Genomic DNA, 8,417 nt, shown 5'->3' on the forward strand with positions numbered 1-8,417 from the left:
CACATAGGATACATACGGCCATGATTTCTATTTCGAGAGGTTATCGATAGGATCATGGTAGTATCCTTTCATCCTTGGAGACTCCGATAAGGATAAAGAACGCCTACGCCCATTGTCTAATATATCGAATGGTTCCTTACGACAAAACTATGGACACCTTTTATTGATCTACTATATAACTTTATAAACCAAGAAAATATCAAGGATACTTTGTTTGGCTGCCAAAAAAAATTGTATGGGCAAAATGTAGCATACATATGGCCACGATTTCTATATAGAGAGGTTATTCATGATATCAACGTAGGATCCTTTCATCCTTGGATACACCGATAAGGGTAAAGGATGCCACCTCGCGTTGTATAATATATCAAATGGTTCCTTACGGAAACACGTTTGGATAACTTTGTTGATCTAGTAGATGACTTTATAAACTAACAAAATATCAAGGATACTTTGTTCGGCGGCCAAAAAATCGTACGTGTAAAATGTACTATATGTACGGCCACGATTTATGTATCGAGAGGTTATTCATGATATCATGGTAGGATCCTTTCATCCTTGGAGACTAAGGGTAAGGGACGCCTACGCCCGTTCTAGTACTAGTTAAGTGCCCGTGCGTTGCCACGGATAATAATATGCTTGAAATCAATCAGCAATCTAGTGTACCATTAAGTGTTATAAAAGAGACTGTTTTTCATAATAATGTTGTCGAAAGATTGTGCCTCACGATCATTCCTCCTACTCAATTACTCACAATACGAGAGCTCCGCATAAATCTATCTAAACATGTGCATCCGATGTGCAAATACATGGTGAAGAAAAACAGGAAAAAAATGTCAAAATAATAGATACATATATTGCATTTTTATTTAAAGGGGATACATCCTTATTTTTCATGTTGACAGTGGTCTCGCATCCCAACACCTCAACCCTTGCGTTAAATTTCAGTGAGACCATCTCAAGTTTAAGAAGTCCAACAACAATCACATAAAAAGCTGGTCGTCATTGAGACCTACTCGAATCCATCATGAATGAAGCAAAACTATGGATGCTGCCTGGTGCTGAAGTCCTACGTCCACGTCACTCTTGGCCTCATGACGATATGTGCTTACTCAAAACTCAACTCCAAACAATAATAAGTCGTATAAATTATTATCACAAAAAGAACCAGTCATTTATATTAGATTAATATATGATACCAGGAATGGAGCCATGTGGACCATTCTCAATATGGATCTTGTATAACTCCCTGTGTAGTTATTCTGTGCATGCTAATGCAGAAATCTAGTTAGGAGATATTGCCGTCTCCATTAATCTCCACCTGAATATATAAAACAGCATGCACTATTTATGACCAGATAAAAAATCACACAGAGAATAACAATAGCAAAATGCACCATCATCGCGTCTCCTTTAAAACAGTAGCCATTTCGTACAAACCATTAAAAATGTATGTTCCGAGCTAGCCCGATTAATTACCTCTTCATCTCCAAAAGTTCTGCACATCAATTCTCGGCTAGTCAAGAGCACCACTAAACTCCATCTATAGTGTGAAATCTTTGTACATACCTATCACAGAGGAGATGATGAACAATATGAAATAATTTGTTGGTAAAGTTTACTATTTGAAACCTGTTAGCATAAAAAACGCAACAGTAAAAAGGGCACACTATTCACTATTGAGGTAAACTCATATTATATTCTAGCTACGACAACAAAATCATAGCCATTTGATATCTGAGATCTAAAGATCTCATATTAGGGAGAAGACTGTTGTGCAACTGATTACACGATGCAACAAACACCAATTAATATGACGAAATCTCTACATATATTAAGTCAATCTGAAAATGCAAAATAGGTCTCCTGCTTTCAGGGTGATCCAACATCCATTAGAGGCATAAACTATATCACAAATGTAAAAATAATGGTGGAGATGATATGGCTTTTTGATGAATGAAGATCTAGCATGTTATAAGCAAAAGTGAAAATGATGTTACCTATCTTAATTAATAGTCTTGTTTTTGAGATACGCTACAGGAATCACAACAGTGACCTCACAAATAAATTAGATGTGCATCTTTTTTTTTTTGAGATTCAAATGGCTGCATCTTTATTAATTGCCCATGTCCAGAGCGGCAAGGTTTAACACAAAGTCTGGGAGGGATTGAAGTATTGAACGCATCTATTACAACACTTATTCATACAGCCATCCTTAGCTAATTTGTGAGCCACCGCATTACCAGAACGTCGCACGTGGAGGACCCTGAAATCATCAAGTTCCCCAAGAGACGCTTTGATTTCTTCAACAAGTGGCCCGTCGATCGACCGATTCTTGTCGCTGTCCTGAAGCTTCGCCACCACCCCAGTACAGTCCGTTTCCAGCGCTATTTTCCTCAGCCCCAACTCCTTCGCCAAATTAACAGCATGGCGACACGCCAGCAGCTCAGCTCTCTCCGGGTCAGTCACTCGAGGGAAAAAATGGCATGCCCCCGCCTGAGGGATTCCATGGTGATCTCGGATGATCACACCTCCACCTCCGTGGCCTTCCTTTGGGTTTAGCGCACCGTCAGCGTTCAGCTTATACCAGCCATCCGCAGGAGGGAGCCAGTGCTCATTTTCATTTTGGACAGGCTGAGGAGTGGGCGATTTCAAAGATAGCCATTCTTCGACCAGCACCAGAATCCTTTGCGCCGTCTTTCTGGGTCTTCGATCATTTGCTCATCCCTTGCATCATTCCGAGCCAGCCACATATGGTAAAGTGCCATCAGTGCAGTACTGAGCTCCTTTTCCTTCAAAGATTGAAACCAACTCAGCAGCCAACTCTGAAGCTCCCCATGAGACCGGCAATCTCTCGGTGGGGCATGCAAAGGGAGGGCAGTACGCTCTCGGAGAAGATCCCAAATCCGACTCGCGTGCGGACAATCCCAGAATCTATGGTGAAGAGTCTCTTCCCTGTAGATGCAATGTAACAACAAACTCAGTGGCGAGAAAAACATGAGACCTACATTCATATCAAGTGAACATAATGGCAGCGCATCACTCATAAGTAAACATAGAACTATGAAGATCAAGCAAGCAAAATAAAAGGTATGATGTTGGCCACATCTTACCATCCCTAAACATCACCTGAGTGCAAGAGATTTGCTTAAGATCACCAAGAAAAGGTGAGTCTGAAACCTATGGACTGTTACATTAATCAAGAGCACCCAGTGAGGAATCCAAAGTTGTGGTATCTGCTTCAGAGGTATCCATCAAGATGATATCAAGAAAACATGGTTCACCAAAGGGCATCTAAGCCACGTGTTCCCGTAATAGTTTGAATCAAGATAGAAATTTAGACCAAGTGCCAGTGAGACATCTTAAAATCTAATTTGACCACAAGCATTCTATAAGTGTGTTTCAAAAAATAAGTGGCGATATGCAAAACTTAAATTCTACCCAAATGATGAAATCGTAAACTTCAACCACCATTGAATTGAAGAAGTAAAAAAAATTTAAAAGAACCAAAAGAAATGAGGAAGGGCAATTACTGCAAAATAATCAGGTATGTAGAATACACATGTTCGAAATGATTGATCAATTTCTACATTTGATAGTCAGACGTGTGAATAAATTTGGAGTAAGGTAGGAGAAAAAAATTTGACTGCAAGAAAATGGAATATTAATTGAATTACAGGGGAGGGCGACAACAGAGGCATCATGCGACAGAGGAATCGATGTGTGGCGTGGGGATATGTGAGTGAAAAGAGGATGTGCATGTGGTGGATGCGACCTGAATAGTGAAAAGTCTTGAGCATATACACAGAAATAGCAAAAAAAAAAAAGACATTTAGAAGTATATGATGGTACAAGACATGAATAATCTAGTTATTTTCTGTTGCAGAACTACACGGATTACATCTTAACTAATTATAGTATAGTAAAATAAATTGGCGTCTCATAGAATAAGCTTTTCAAAGAAACAATTGCCACCCCTCTTTATAAACTTCTAACTTTTAGGCTTTGATCTGTGGCAGGGGCTCACTACCGCTAGTGCTTAGATGTAGATAACTTAATTACTACCAAATTTTTTACTGAAAACATTATGAAACAAAACTAAAATATGAAGCTTCATGAGTAGAAAAGGTACAATATTCAAGTGTCGAACAGATTAATCCATGATCTAAAATGTGACAGGTTTAAGTGTAACAAACATCTTCCAGGACCTCCGTGCAAGCTAGAAAAGATAAAGAGAAACAAAAATTGAAAAACTGAAGAGAAAATTAGTAAACACAAAAGGAATAAGAAAAGTATATCTTCAGACCATTAGCTCACGATTATGTGTCAATGATCATGGTGCAACATTGCAGTGTATTTTGGAATGCCGCTAATGGTGCAATCTCTCTTACATGTAGCTGTATTTATCATTGCCAATTCCACCTCCGCGGTCACCACAACCACCCTGTCCCTGAGAGCATCGATGGAGGATGGGAGTTGGCGCTACCGTAGATTTTTAGAAGTAGCGCAATAAATATGTTGTTGCAGCAGTTGATGGAGGAAGTCTAAAGAAAAACGATCATTTTGGTTCATAACAGAAAAGAAATCTAAAGGATTACGTGCTCACTTTTCCCAATGCAAGCTCAAGGAAATTTCGTAAGCTTATGACTAATGTAAAACACACTAAGAAAAAATGACTATTATTTTGGCAAGCTATAACACAGGGACTCAATTTGGTCATTTTAGTTTGGAAGTCGGCATAAGTTTCTATACCATAGTATTGCATACTTTTACATAAAAATATGAATAAACATCTAAGTGACCTCTAAAATAAGAAAGATGGTAGATGCTACATCACATGATATGGGATAATAAAAAAATCTTAACATGCACAAATTGCACAGACCACTATTCAAATGAACAGAAAGGAAAAGAAAACTCACCGGTAGTCAGAGTCACCGAGGCGCATCTCCTCTTCCCTTGACTGGCATTCGGCATCACTGGAGAAACAACCTCTCCATCATCGACATCCTTCTACACCTTCTCCCACACTTCGGCACAACTGGCGAAGACCAGCTCCTCGCCATCCTTCAATCAAAATCTTAGCTAAGGAGCATGTCCATTGATGTCTTAAAAGATGATCTCTAAAAAAATAAGCTTAATGATGTAACCCACTGAAAGATTATATCTGACTACTACTGTAGTACATAGATCGTTTCTATGGTCATCCCAATATGCACAACCTATTTAGCAACTCAGCGGCCTTCTATCATCAATAGAAAGATAGCCCAGAATGTGACAGTACCAAATAATCAAGTTGTTCTTGAATTACACTTGATCTAATACCTAGCGCCTAGAACAATTCAAGAACAACATAACCGCTATAAACCATGCAGATATGAACTGCCAGAAACACACACCATGTATGGAACCTAATCAACATCTACGGATTATGCAGATCGTGGCAAATACTGCACAGAATTTTGAGCAAGCCCAGCTAGATCTAAGCATATGGAACAACAAACAACAATTAACTAACAGTTCTGCGCACGAGCCGACGATGATACCAACGAGAAGATGCATAGCGAGAGGCAGGGAGAGTGGAGGAGGGAGATGGATTGTACCCATGTACTTTCCCTGTTAGTGGTAGGTCGTGGCTTCTCCAATGCCCCTGCTCTTCGCTCCATACTCGATGTGGCCCTGTCACTTGTCCGCAATGTTCAAATAGGAAAATGTTAACCAAAAAAGCAAATCGGGAAGGTTGAGCACCTTCATTGCCCAGCCCAGACGGGGCATGCCGCCGGGAGGCGGAGGACGGCGGAGATACGGGAGGCATCGAGGGGTGGAGGCAGGAGAAGGCCTCCATGATGCCGCCCTCCATGCGAGGGCCTCCGAGATGCGAGGCGGGACTTGAGGGAGGAGACCAGGGAGATGAAGTCAGAGGATGCGGTAGTGCAGGCATGAGGTGTCGCGGCGGCGGATTTCGCCGGCGCATGCGTGCAAGAGGGATGGCTGAGGGGGGGCGGCAGGGGCGTTATCGGCGGCGGCAGGTGTTGTGCAAGCGTATGTCGAGGAGAGAGGAGGGAGTGATCGGGTGGAGGTGTGGGATACAGCTGGGCAAAACTCGGGCCGGGCCGGGCTTCGGGCCAAGCCCGAAAAAGCCCGAACGTAAAATGCTAAGCCCGAGCCCGGCCCGACCGTCGGGCCTATAAATCAAGCCTGAGCCTGGCCCGAGAAGCCCGGCCCGAATCTTGCCTAAATTGCGAAAACTAGAAGCCCGAGCCCAGCCCGGCCCGACGTTCGGGCTCAAAAATCAAGCCCGAGCCCGACCCGGCCCGGCCCGGGCCGGGTCGTCCGGGCCGGGCTGCCCATGCCCAGATGTAGTGTGGGAGTCGGGCTCGGTTGCTACCGCGGTTTGATCTGGTAGGAAGACGAAAAAGATCGGGTGGAGGAAGAAAACCGGTGGACTTGAGTGACTGACGAAAGAAAATCGGTGGGACGAAGGAGGCGACGGATCAAGGATGGATTGACGATGGAACACTGAGATTCTTTTTAGGTAGTAGAGATATCAAATGGTTCCTTACAACAACACATATGGATACCTTTTGTTGATTGGCTAGATAACTTTACAAACCGAGAAAATGTCAAGGATACTTTGTTCGGTGGCCAAACATATGGAAAAAATGTAGGATACATACGGCCACAAGTAATGTATCAAGATTTTATCCATGTAATCATGATAAGATCCTTTCATCCGTGGAGACACTCATTAGGGTAAATGAAGCCTACATGCGTTGTCTAGTATATTGAATGGTTCCTTACGACAACACGTATGGATACTTTTGTTGGTCCGCTAGATGACTTCACAAACAAAGACAATTTCAAGGATACTTTGTTCATCGGCCAAGGATCAATATGAGAAAAATGTAGGATACAAATGGCGACTATTTTTTGCATCGAGAGGTTATCCATGTGATCATGGTAGGATCCTTTCATACTTGGAGACACTAATAAGAGTAAAGAAATGCATGCACCTATTTTTTAATATACCAAATGGTTCCTTATGGCAACACGTATTGATACCTGTGTTGGTCTGCTAGATGACTTTACAAACCAAGAAAATATCAAGGATACTTTGTTCGCCGGCCAAAGAACTGTATGGACAACATGTAGGATACGGACGGGCACGATTTTTGTATCGAGAGGTCATTCATGATATCATGGTAGGATCCTTTCATCCTTGAAGACACTAACAAGGGTCCTTGTCAAGGACGCATACGCATGTTGTCTAGTATATCGAATGGTTCCTTTCGGCAACACGTATGGATACCTTTTATTGGTTGGCTAGATGACTTTACAAACAAAGGAAATGTAACGATACATTGTTTGGTGGCCAAACAACTATATGGGCAAAATGTAGGATATGTACAGCCACGATTTCTGTATCGCGAGGTTATGCATGCGCCCATTTTATAATATATCGAATGGTTGCTTACAACAACATGTTTGGATACTTTTATTGGTCGGCTAGATGACTTTATAAACCAATAAAATGTCAATAATACTTTGTTAGGTGGCCAAAGAACCGTAAGGGCAAAATGTAGGATACATACATTCACGAGTATTGTATCGAGATTTTATCCATGTAATCATGGTAGGATCCTTTTGAAGGAGATATGCCCTAGAGGCAATAATAAAGTGGTTATTATTTATATCTTTATGTTTATGATAAATGTTTATATATCATGCTATAATTGTATTAACCGAAACATTAGTACATGTGTGATATGTAGACAACAAAGAAGTCCCTAGTATGCCTCTTAAACTAGCTTGTTGATTAATGGATGATTAGTTTCATAATCATGAACATTGGATGTTATTAATAACAAGGTTATATCATTATATGAATGATGTAATGGACACACCCAATTAAGCGTAGCATAAGATCTCGTCATTAAGTTATTTGCTATAAGCTTTCGATACATAGTTACCTAGTCCTTATGACCATGAGATCATGTAAATCACTTATACCGGAAAGGTACTTTGATTACATCAAACGCCACTGCGTAAATGGGTGGTTATAAAGGTGGGATTAAGTATCCGGAAAGTATGAGTTGAGGCATATGGATCAACAAGTGGGATTTGTCCATCCCGATGACGGATAGATATACTCCGGGCCCTCTCGGTGGAATGTCGTCTAATGTCTTGCAAGCATATGAATAAGTTCATAAGAGACCACATACCACGGTACGAGTAAAGAGTACTTGTCGGAGACGAGGTTGAACAAGGTATAGAGTGATACCGAAGATCAAACCTCGGACAAGTAAAATATCGCGTGACAAAGGGAATTGGTATCGTATGTGAATGGTTCATTCGATCACTAAAGTCATCGTTGAATATGTGGGAGCCATTATGGATCTCCAGATCCCGCTATTGGT

The sequence above is a fragment of the Lolium rigidum genome, chromosome 5 (assembly GCF_022539505.1).
Source record: "Lolium rigidum isolate FL_2022 chromosome 5, APGP_CSIRO_Lrig_0.1, whole genome shotgun sequence".
Classification (NCBI taxonomy): Eukaryota; Viridiplantae; Streptophyta; class Magnoliopsida; order Poales; family Poaceae; genus Lolium; species Lolium rigidum.